This window comes from Helianthus annuus, chromosome 4, assembly GCF_002127325.2.
Source record: "Helianthus annuus cultivar XRQ/B chromosome 4, HanXRQr2.0-SUNRISE, whole genome shotgun sequence".
Taxonomy (NCBI): Eukaryota; Viridiplantae; Streptophyta; class Magnoliopsida; order Asterales; family Asteraceae; genus Helianthus; species Helianthus annuus.
This window is the reverse complement of record NC_035436.2, coordinates 172,979,422-172,991,685: the sequence shown is the minus strand read 5'-3', so window position 1 is coordinate 172,991,685 and position 12,264 is coordinate 172,979,422. Positions and strand designations below refer to the sequence as shown.

Sequence of the window (12,264 nt, the reverse complement as noted above, 5' to 3'; positions counted from 1 at the left end):
TGTCTTTTGTATTAAAAGTAGGCTATGTGCCTAACTTGATGGGTTTTTTTATATATATAAAAAACTACAAGAGTAAGAAGACAAGAATGAGACATAAAGATATGCATGAAGAGTCCTTGAAGCAGAAGTACTTGATGACCCATATGTTGGGAGCATATAGAGATAAGTTTCTCTACATGACTCAACTACATTTCTATTCTTAATTTCCAAAAGGTCTAACACTATGTTTTTATTCGGTGTAACCTCGGGCACGTGGCCTTCTCCAGCAGTACAAACTGCTTCGGCTGTTGTACCCTGGGAGACAGACGCGTCGTCTTTAGTAGAGGCGCGAAATCTGTTTTAAGGGAAGCGTGTTGAACAGGTGCTTCAGCCACAACCGTCAACATTTGTTTGTTCTTTTTGTAGGAAATTATTGTACAAGAAGATGTGGTTCAAGACCTCGTTGAAGCCTACACAATGGACTGAAAACACAACGAACCATACAAGTAGACGCAGTTAAAGATCAAGTTGAAGACTTTATTTTTTAAAGATATTGGTTTGAATCGATTGTCTTATTAAATATGTTGTAATTCATATTTATTTTCGTTTGAATTTGTACACGGTTCATGTACTACAATTTCCCAAATGTTTTAAGAGAGTATCTTTATTTCTTTTTATTAGTTTTATTAATAAAATTGTGACCCATTTCCTACAAACTTGAAACAGATTTTGTGAGATTGTTGCTACAATCTTAAAACCTTATTTATAAGGATTTTAGTTCACAAAAGGATTTATAATAAAAAAAATATTTTAAAGATTATGATCTTTTAAATACTTTTTGGGAAATATGTATGTAGTACAACTTGTTGTATTTGGATTTATTGAGATTGTGGTATAATCTTAAATCCTATACTGTGGTACAAAAACAAATGAAATATGGTTCAAATGTTTGGTTTTGAAACGATTTTGGGAATCGTTAATTTTTCTAACTTTTGTGTTAGATCGGGTTTATTAGTATAAACCATAAGTTTTTTTGTAAACGTTAAATTCTCTAATATGTGTGTTAGACCGGAATTATTGGTGTAAACCATACGTTTTTTGTAAACGTTAAATTCTCTTAAATAGAGTTTTTATGTCTTTAAATAAGAGTTTTATGTTACTTGATTAGAGTTTTATGTCTCTAATTAAGTCTCTATTTAAAGTAGACTCTTCATCCACCCATGGATTGATATGAACAAATAAGTCTTATAATGATTTTTGTAATCATTTGTCTTCTAACATGTGTGTTAGAAACGTTCATAAAAAGCGTTAGTTTGGAAGCAATTCTTTAATTGTTAGTTTCTAACGTGTGTATTTGAAATGACTTATTTATTTGAAACACATATGTGTTTTTAGCTAGTCGAATTAACATTTTGTGGAAATGTTAATATTTCTAACGTGCGCGTTAGAATTTCTTTCATTTTAACATTATTGTTAAAAATGATTACAATACAAATGCTTTGAAATGTTTTATGTAAACATCTTATATAAGTAACTTGTTGTAGCATTGATTTTAATGCTTTGTATGGTTTAGAAATAAAAGGTCATACTTTGAAGTTGATGTTTGATTGGCTTCAAGAATTGAATCACCATAAAGTGATGGTGTAGTTGTGTGGGATTTATCACCAACTTTAATTTGTGATTTCTAAATCCATTTGAGTGAAATTGTAATTACGAATTAAACTCTTCATATGGTGAAACTCTTGAGTAGAGTTTCAATGATGACATTTGATGAGTTTTATTAGAGTTTAAGTCTATAATTATTGAGACTCTTAACTCTTCATATGGTGAAACTCTTGAGTAGAGTGTTATTGATGACATTTGATGAGTTTTAACGATGACATTTAATGCTTTAATTTGGTCATGTTTGTATATATAAAATGACTTAAATTTTCTAACACGTGTGTTAGAAAATGTGTATCACGAATACAAAGTTAGAGATTGTTCATTGTACAAGCCATAATAAACAGAAATGTTTTATGTAAACATTTAATTGCCTATGTGTGCATTAAAAATGATGAGAAATGGTTTATTTTTATAAACTTTATCCTTGGAAAACGTTTTATGTAAACGTTTGATTCTATAATGTGCTCGTTATAACATTTTTTTTCTAACATGCGTGTTAGAAAACGTTTAGTACATGTGTAGTAAGACTAAACAATATAAAACCATTTGATATTTTGGATTTTGATCTATGTTTTCATAACCATAATTGATATTATTAATATTGTATATTGCAAAACTAAGAAACTGTTTTGAATGATTTTTAAAACAAAGTTTTGCATAACATTGATAATTCAAATGGTTCGTTACTCTTGCTAGAAGTAGCATATGGTGAACAAAGTAACAATCTCGTGGATGTTATTTGGTGAAAAACAACTTGGTGTTGTTGTGAACAAATTTAATTGTTTAAGTTTACTACTTAAATGTAGACTTTGTAACAACTTGGTGTTGTTTTAAGCATATTTGTCCAAGTTTAATGTTTCAGGATGGAATGAGGAACTTGTACTTACAAGTGCATGGAGTCTTATTGAGGGGGTACCTCAAGACATGCCATGGGACGATATCGATGAGAAGATTTCGGTCAGACATAAAGTGTTGAAGATAAAAGCACTTTGGTATTTGATGTCTACATATCGTCTATGCTTTCGTTTAAATTTCAAAAGTGTTTGGCACTTGTGATTTAGTTTCCAATGTATTTTATTGTTTTGTGTTCAATATCTTTGGATAACATATGCAATTTTTTACAAAGAAATAAATCACTAATGTTTGTGACGTATAAATTATTTTTGTGGAAAATGATTATAACGTCAACTATACGTTATTTAACAGAATATGGTTTTAAACGGATAGTACATGAAAATTCTTGGACATAAACAACTTAAGAGTTGTTGCATTGACTAAATGTCAAAAACGAGACATCAAATGTGTAACCACATCATGAGAGAATAATGAAAGAACCTACTGAGTGTATTGAGATGAAATACACAAACGAGATTCATGTCGACATACTTCGTTAGAAGTCATTGGAAAATTCACAAGTGTGAATAATAAATCTTGCGAGATTTGTTCCGGGTGATCTACACGTAGATGCGTCTACCACTTGATTATTGTTAGAACTATATGGAGATTTTACCTTCGTTTGGAAGAGCATCCTAAATATACGTCTCTCCTAATGAATAACAATAATTGTGTGTAAATCACTTATGGCAAAATTATGAATGCCATGTTGTTGAGTGTTAATCTAGTTAACTCTATGTCACACATAATAGTGATTGTAGACGAGGAACAATCATCTTGTTGGTGATGAATGTGTTCACCAAGTGACTTGGATTAAGACTTATGTTTAAGTCCTTATGAGTCAATGGTAAAGTGTTGGAGATCAAAGGTAAACAAGTTATGTTCCTTAAATGAATAATAAAATTTAGCTATGTGCTATATACAATAATTTGTGAGACCTTCCTAAATATTGATGTTTTAGGATTATGAATAAGTCTCATTATTTTGTCTTAACAAGAGATAAATGTTACAAAGTGATATTATGATATCCTTAGGGCTGTAAAGAATCAGAATGATGCATCTTCTGTTCACATGCTAAAGTATTGTAGTCTATAGCATGCTAGACTAATACTTGGTTAATTATGGGTCTTGATGAAGACTAATTAACTCTAAATATTCAAATGTGTATGAACACAAAAAGAATTTGTGTATAGACAAAGTTGAGGGAGAATTTTCATTCATTATAAGGAAATGACATGTAACCTTTTTATAGTTTGTTCGAAAAGCAATGAGGAGAACTCATTATCTAAGCTTATTCTAGATGTTAAATTAGAATTATTCTAAGTTGGTGACAAACTTATGACAATGGCATGTGTTGCTTTGGTCAGCTCGGAAGCTTATGTAAGCTAATGCAATATGAGTTGAATTCACTGATACAATGAGGTTGATCTTGTTCAATCATATGTGTATAAATGTCGCCATAAGTGGTGTTATGGAAATGTTGATCAAATGGCAAGAAATGTGGGGGAGGATCCGTTAAGAAACAACCTTATAAGGGTATGTAGAAATGGTTCTCATTAACCCATCTAGATGTTATCCAATAACACTTAAATGTGGGGGTGTCTTGCATTTGTTTTTGGCAATAAGGATTTTGTAATCCAATCTAACATTGCAAATAGACGACTAAGTGGAGGACACAAATGTCGTAGTGCATAATGGAGATGTGTTTGCGTTAAATGATAAATATATCATTCGAAGACAAATATTATAACCAGATTCAGGTGGCCACTGAGGTTATAGTCTTAGAAGTTAACAATAGGCAATGTTAACTTTCGAGTTACAAACACGTCATGACAATTGATCTCAACTGCAAAGTTATCTTTAGTGACTTGTCAAAGACAAAGATCATGTTATGGATCCAACAACCTAAGGGTTTATTAGAGATCAAGTTGTGGAATGAGACTAAAGCTCATGGAAAAAAGGTGTGTAAAGGAAACCTACCTTAGTTGACTGGAGATCCCAAGATCTAAGTTCAATAGAACAACGAATTCATATGCCTAAGGATGGTCACTGTGTGGGCATAGCTGATATGCATAAGCTAGTATATATGGTCATATATACCCCCTAAACGATAAAAGGGTGTTTAAATACGTCCTAGTTCATTCTTATGAAATTTAGTGACAAATTGTGAGGCTAACCATATTATGTGGTAAATGATTTTGCGTAATGATAACCACGATGCTTTTAACGATTTAAGGAGAATCACCTATGTTAGAGAGAAGTGGGGTCGCTTCGAATGGAATTGGGGGCACAATTCCTAGAGCTCTCGCAGAACCAGAAAAGTGTTCCACGACCATTATTGGACACGACTATGAGGGGATGACCCGGCTAAGGAGAGTATTGTGTGAAGTGTATTGTCGTCTACACAAATGGGGGTTTGTTCAAGGACGTCGTGTCTACAAACCGCTAGGAGGCTAAGTATGCTTCACAACGGAAAGTTCAAAGGGACACCTACTTATCCGACAATACTCAACTGTCGAGGTTCCATTGGAAACTATGTGTGTTTTGATCAATCTCCATTCATGTGGGAGATTGTTGGAAATTTAGATATTATGAGTGGATATTAATTTAGTGAGATTATAATTTATTGAAATTATAATTATTTACTAGACTATTCATATGAAACATAAACTCTTAAGTAGAGTTTTTATGTCAATTTATTAGTTTTTATTAGAGTTTATGTCTCTAATAAATCTCTAATTAAGTACTAGACTCTTCATATGGAACATAAACTCTTAAGTAGAGTTTTTATGTCAATTTATTAGTTTTTATTAGAGTTTATGCATCTAATAAATCTCTAATTAAGTACTAGACTCTTCATATGGAACAGAAACTCTTAAGTAGAGTTTTTATGTTAATTTATTTGTTTTTATTAGAGTTTATGTCTCTAATAAATCTCTAATTAAGTGCGACTTTTCTCTACCACATGTCTTTTGTATTAAAAGTAGGCTATGTGCCTAACTTGATGGGTTTTTTTTATATATAAAAAAACTACAAGAGTAAGAAGACAAGAAGGAGACATAAAGATATGCATGAAGAGTCCTTGAAGCAGAAGTACTTGATGACCCATATGTTGGGAGCATATAGAGATAACTTTCTCTACATGATTCAACTACATTTCTATTCTTAATTTCCAAAAGGTCTAACACTATGTTTTTATCCGGTGTAACCTCGGGCGTGTGGCCTTCTCCGGCAGTACAAACTGCTTCGACTGTTGTACCCTGGTAGACAAACGCGTCGTCTTTAGTAGAGGCGCGAAATCTGTTTTAAGGGAAGCGTGTTGAATCATGCCTCAGCCACAACCGTCAACATTTGTTTGTTCTTTTTGTAGGAAATTATTGTACAAGAAGACATGGTTCAAGACCTCGTTGAAGCCTACACAATAGACTGAAAACACAACGAACCATACAAGTAGACGCGGTTAAAGATCAAGTTGAAGACTTTATCTTTTAAAGATATTGGTTTGAATCGATTGTCTTATTAAATATGTTGTAATTCATATTTATTTTCGTTTGAATTTGTACACGGTTCATGTACTACAATTTCCCAAATGTTTTAAGAGAGTATCTTTATTTCTTTTTATTAGTTTTATTAATAAAATTGTGACCCATTTCCTACATTATGCCCACCTACAAATGTAAGACTTGAACAATCAAAACATTAAACACCTAGCTCAAATGGTAATCACCATTTGACCCGTGTGACTCTTTTACCCTTCTCAACCATCTTGCATACAACGCATTTACATAAATATATTTATAGTGGAGAGTTTAAATGAGAAGAATTTTTTTGTAAGAATAAAAAAGAAGAAATTTCAACCAATAAGAATGCTTCATTTTACTTCATTTAATTTTTGTATTTAATATTAGTGTAAGAGTATATTGGTAAACTTAGATGGATCATTAATTGGTAGTCTTCCTTTGTAATAGCTAACTACATTAAATTTGTAACTTATTTTAAAAAAAAACATATTTTTCAAAAAAAGAAAAAAATATATATAATTTAAAGTGTAGCATATATTACGAGGTGTGTAGGATGAATTACGACTTGTGTAGGATAAATTGTAGTATGTGTAGGATAAATTTCAAAACGTGTAGGATAAATTTTGATATGTGTAAGCAAAAATTTAATTGTGGAGGATGATAGTGTTTATGACTAATTAATTAGTCAAATATAATAATAAATGAGTTGAGAAAAAAAACTATTTAATGTTTTACATTTATACCCTTTGTTCTTTTTCTTCTTAATTTAATTTTCTTCTCAAATGAACCTTCCCCTATATTTATATATATAGTAAAAAGTTTAAAACATAACTTGGTTAATATCTGCTTTAAGAATATTTACTTCTTCGATCCGCATTTACTTACGAATTCGAACCTTTCATTCCACTTTCCATTCCTTTCTATGTTTTGAATCCGTCTCGCGGATTCAAACATCTCATTCATATTCGTCACTCCTTCTATGTTTTGAATCCGTCTTGCGGATTCTAGCATATCATTCATAGTTTCTCATTCCTTCTATGTTTCGAATCCGTCTCGCGGATTCGAACATATCATTCACACTTTCTCATTCTTTCTATGTTTGGTACTTTCAATTTCTTGAGAGTCTTACATTTTCCATTCACCCTCACGTCCACCTACTCCCTGATTCTAACGTACATACCTGTAACAATTATCACGGTCTCACGAACATCGTATGTTTCTTGTGTACTGGCCAGGTACACAATCCAAATACTAGTTTCGTGTCTTTGTGTAACCGTCAACTTATGTCCGAAGAATTAGTTTTCAGCACGTGTAACATTTTCAAAACTTCATTACTATTCCATTATTATCTTTCATTCTTAAAAGTCATATTAATTACATAAAGACTCTATTACAAATTGTAATACGTTCATTAGAGAGGATTCACAATGTTACATTATACAAGGCTTCATGACCAATTTAAAACAAACTATGTGACCTTTCTTTCCCGTACAATCCTTGCTCTCAACTCGATCTATGTCTGCTTCACTTCGCTAGTGGTAGAGGAAACCCGAGCGATACCTGTGGACACCACGTACAACCCAACCATTAGTCATTAACACACCATACAACATTAAACCATATAATAGAAATTCGTAAAGCATTCTATGAAGTAAACGTGGAATTGTCCAAGCGCTTTCTTAAATACTCTTTATCCAAACCAGGTTTCATTCCTTCATGAATCCGACAATCTCATGCGTGCATTACATTCCAAACTCAAAGCACATCATTAGTAGTCGTAAGTACTCCGACGCCTTGTAACGTTCATACGTATATCTTTAGCATCGTATATTCATACACACATGCATTCACACTTAGGCGCCTATTATCACATACACCTATATACAAACATACCTTCATACATTTCGACATCCCTACCTACACACAAACAATCATTTACGAATTTATATACACTAGCTCATGCTTACCACTTCATACACATACGCTTATGCTGAAATGACATATTCACAACTTAACATAATATAGACGATATACAAAACGACCTACGTACCTACTAGATTCCTAAACATATTTACTTATACAATTTCTTACACCAACACGAAAACAAATCCACTCTTTCACTAACCGACGACCCTTAACACCTCTTATATTCATAACCAATCCTTAACATAAGTTATGAGACCTTGGAACATCATTTAAACAAGTTCAATGTATAAAACAACAAAAATCCAACAAATTTCCTGCAGCACGGTCCCTCGCGGGCCGCGTAAGCCTTGGCTTACTTCTTCGCGGGGCGCGACAGCTCCACCGTAAGCTACGGTGGCTACCGTAGCTTACAGTGGCTTACTACTGCCTTACGTTGGAAAGAAAGCCTTCAGTGCCTACCGTAGCTTACGGTGGCTACCGTAAGCTACGGTAGTGCCCGGCATAACTTCCATTTTAATCACCAAAACTATCTTATCTTGCCCAATTCACATCCGAAACAGTTAAAACTTGTTTCTAATTAACAGTAAAATATTTCCCTTTCATAAATGACTAAAAATTCTTACCTAGGGTCATAACCATAAAGAATTACATTACGTTACACATCCCATGCACCTAATATTCGACCCATTGTACCCACCAATTTACTTTCGGCTTAAATAACAACCTTCGTCAATACTGAGGCATTATTAGCTTATTACTTCTAATTAGTACCTGTTCTTTCATGATGTTTCATAAGCATAAGTATTAAAATTTATTAAACCTACTAAAAAGTGAATCGAGATTCACTTACCTCGAGTGCCCGTCTCGTGTATGCTTCCTCATATCCTTTACGTAGCCTTCCATGTTTCCCACATCTTGGCATGATCTTATACTTTCATGTCATCATGGTTACCATTTCATTAGTATAAATACACTTTCTAATATTGCATTCATTTTACATTCATATCCAGCATTATACTTTATTTGTCAAATTCCAATCAACATAAAATATAAGCTTGAAGTCGCATCTTTTCATTCCGCATAATTCTTCATGTTGTTACATTTAGCACATATTGATATAGCATGTATTTAATGATTTCTCTAATATAAAACTTGTGACAAAAGCTTAATACACTAATTATGCACAGTTGACTTTCAAAAAGTCAACTGTCCATCTTGTGATTTATCAATCTAACTTCATACGTCCACATTATTATACTCGATTATGTTACGGGCATTACATACATTCCCAACTTACTTAGTAAAACACATACCACCACAAGATCATATATGCACATTCAACATAATCAAATCCTTCCATATTTTTCATCTCATAATCCCACAACTGTCAACATCATTTAGGATTGACCAATTTTAACGTTACCCTTGAACCCAACTTTAGCTTGCTAGAAAAATCCACATATCATACAACCACATCATCCAACTACAAAATCAACTAAGTGTATTTGGTGTGCCATAACCTTATGCATAGAATACAAGCTACTAATGCACGCTTCTAACCATGGTTGCAAAAGTCGTTAGGCGCTCCCTAGTCGGTGGACCAGGGAGTTGAGAGTACTCGGCCTAGGCGGAGAGTACTCGGGGAGTACTCGGACATGTTAAATTATAAAGAAATTAGTTTTTGGAAATTAAATATATGCCAAATAACATAAATTTACTGATATCTATAACAAAATACGTGAAAATGATATTCATTCTTTAATATAATAGGCATAGAAATCATGTTTTATTATTTTTTAAGTCAAACTCGGCCCGAGTTAACCTACTAGATACGATTTTGGCCGAGGTTGACCGCGTTTAACTGATTCCGAGTAATTAGGTGGAGTCAAAGAAATTCGCCTCGGCAACCTACCTTGTAGTGACTACTCGGGGAGTACTCAGCCTTGGAAACCTTGTTTTACAACCATGCTTCTAACACATCATACTAACCAATCAAAGTTCCATATGATCTCTACTTAAATCACACTTTTCATCTTAGTTCGCTAACAATTATGTCATTATCACTTTTCATACATAATAACCCGCAACTTGCATACAATTTCACATATTTGTTCTCTTAGGCATTTCATCGAACACTTGGCGGGTTTCGCATTTATGAAATATTATGTACAAGCTTTTAAAGCATGATTCTTACATAACTTTCATTTTAATTCAGATTCAAAATCAATAATCTATAACATCCATTGTCATACACCTCAAGCATCATCAAATTAACATAAAATATATCATCATCATCCTACATAAGAACCACTACAAATGGGTTTTTCATAAATATACCTAACAATCAGAAATCTAAGCATAATTCAAGTTTCATAAGGCGTTTCTATCACATATCCATCCTAACTTCACTTAGATTCACGAGTTCATCAACACCCAATTCACCCAACATCACCAAATCATAAAATTTAACTTACTTGATAGTGAAGAACACTTAGGAGATCGATAATCTTGATACATGCATCCTAAAAACATTCACCCCTTTTTGATTTGGAGATTTTCTTGAAATTTAGGGTTTACCCCTTTTTCTTTGGCATGGTCGATCTCAAACACGCACACAGTGTGTGTGTTTTGAGTTTTGTTTATCTTAAACACAAGTTCCTTCCATCTTATTAAGTTTAGTCCCTCTAGATTAGGTGTTTATTTATTTCAAGGCATTTTCCAATCTTAGGCATATATCATAACACATTCTTTAACTAAATAAATTTCTAACAATTATGCATAATCTATCACTTTTGGGGTGTTACAAGTTGGCTGTGGAACACATGAAAACTCCACAATTAAGCGTGCTCAGGTGGGAGTAGTACTAGGACGGGTGACCTCCGGGGAAGTCTCCACCGGGGCAACCAAGAACAAATCCGTGAGTTCCTGGATGGACAACCCATCGGGGGCAAAACGGACAATATTGGTGATGAAAGGGGCCGGATGTTACATATATGTTGAACACTGGAGGTCAACAATTTTGTTGCAGTCCTTAGATGATGATTCTAGTCCGTCAAGAGATATTGTTCCAGCTTCTGTAAATGATAGTTTTGTTACACCTCAAGATGAACTTTTACTAATCCTTGCTTCCATAAATGATACTAATCATGCTGCCACTAGGAATGAAAATGAAAATGAGAATGTGAGTGATAATGAATGCAGTGCTGGTGCTGGTGGATCACCTGAGAACACTGACTCAAAAGATCCTGATTATGAATATGTTGAGGAAGATAATATGTTGTATAATATTGAAGTGGATATTGTGACACCCCACGAAAATGCTCAACCGCACTAGCTTCTTCAGCAACCGCTTGCAAACCCCAACATGTATTTTGTATTATTTTCACATGCATAAATATTGAATACAACTCCCCCACCCCTTGTGTTTGTGTGCGGCCTAACCTACACAAAGAAACTTGCGACCTCTGCCCCACTTAGAACCTTTTATTATTGTACGTATGCATGTTTTGTTAGATCATAACTTCTCATAACAAAACCCTAAACTACACAAAGAACTTTGCGACCTCTGCCCTCATCCCTTCTCTTCGCTACTGCTATGGACGAACAACAAACCAAGAACCTGACTTCTAGGCCGATCTCACTTCAATCATTAGGTATCCACATCTTATATTTTTTATGCTTAATTCTATTAGTTCTTGTATGATTTTGGTAGTAAAACTCTTGAATCCGGCTGCGTTTTATGATCTATGATGAGTATTGTGTTATATGATGGTGCTTGTAGTATTAGGTTGCTAGACATAATCGTTGTTGATGTTATAATTGAGCACGAGTTGGTTGCGTCGCTTGGGTTTTTAATTACGAGATGAATATTGCATTTTGTGGTAATTATAAGTGTTCAAAGATGATGTTAGGATGTTACTAGGCTACGTTTTCTGTTTAGATAATCAATCTTGAAGCTTGTTGATTACTTGGGTTGTTAAAAATCATTATTGTTGGCTTTTTGGTCGAACATGGGTTCGGGTAGTCATTAACGTGTTAGTTGTGGGTTAAATCTTGATGCTTCATGATAAATAGAAGATATGTGACCCAACTTAGGATGGTAATCTGCTGTGAATAAAGTTTATAGGTCAATGGGTTCACTAGATAATTGTTTGCGGGATTCGGGTGACAAAACAGATTTTGTCCAGAATGTTATGGCCGACTTTAAGCGGCTGTAACCGGGTCAAACTTTATTGAAAACTGATGTTTCTTGAGTCTATGATGAAGTTCCAGGAAATAT

At 33.6% G+C, this 12,264-nt stretch overlaps 1 long non-coding RNA gene across 1 annotated transcript; it reads right to left on the bottom strand.

The window, feature by feature from the left end:
• Positions 1–7,415: 7,415 nt before the first annotated feature.
• Positions 7,416–10,578, bottom strand: LOC110935190. The gene is made up of 3 exons (XR_002588935.1): positions 10,460–10,578; positions 8,836–8,916; positions 7,416–7,619 (listed from the first exon to the last, which is right to left on the bottom strand). It is a non-coding gene; the product is annotated as an uncharacterized LOC110935190 (long non-coding RNA).
• Between the last annotated feature and the right edge of the window lie 1,686 nt (positions 10,579–12,264).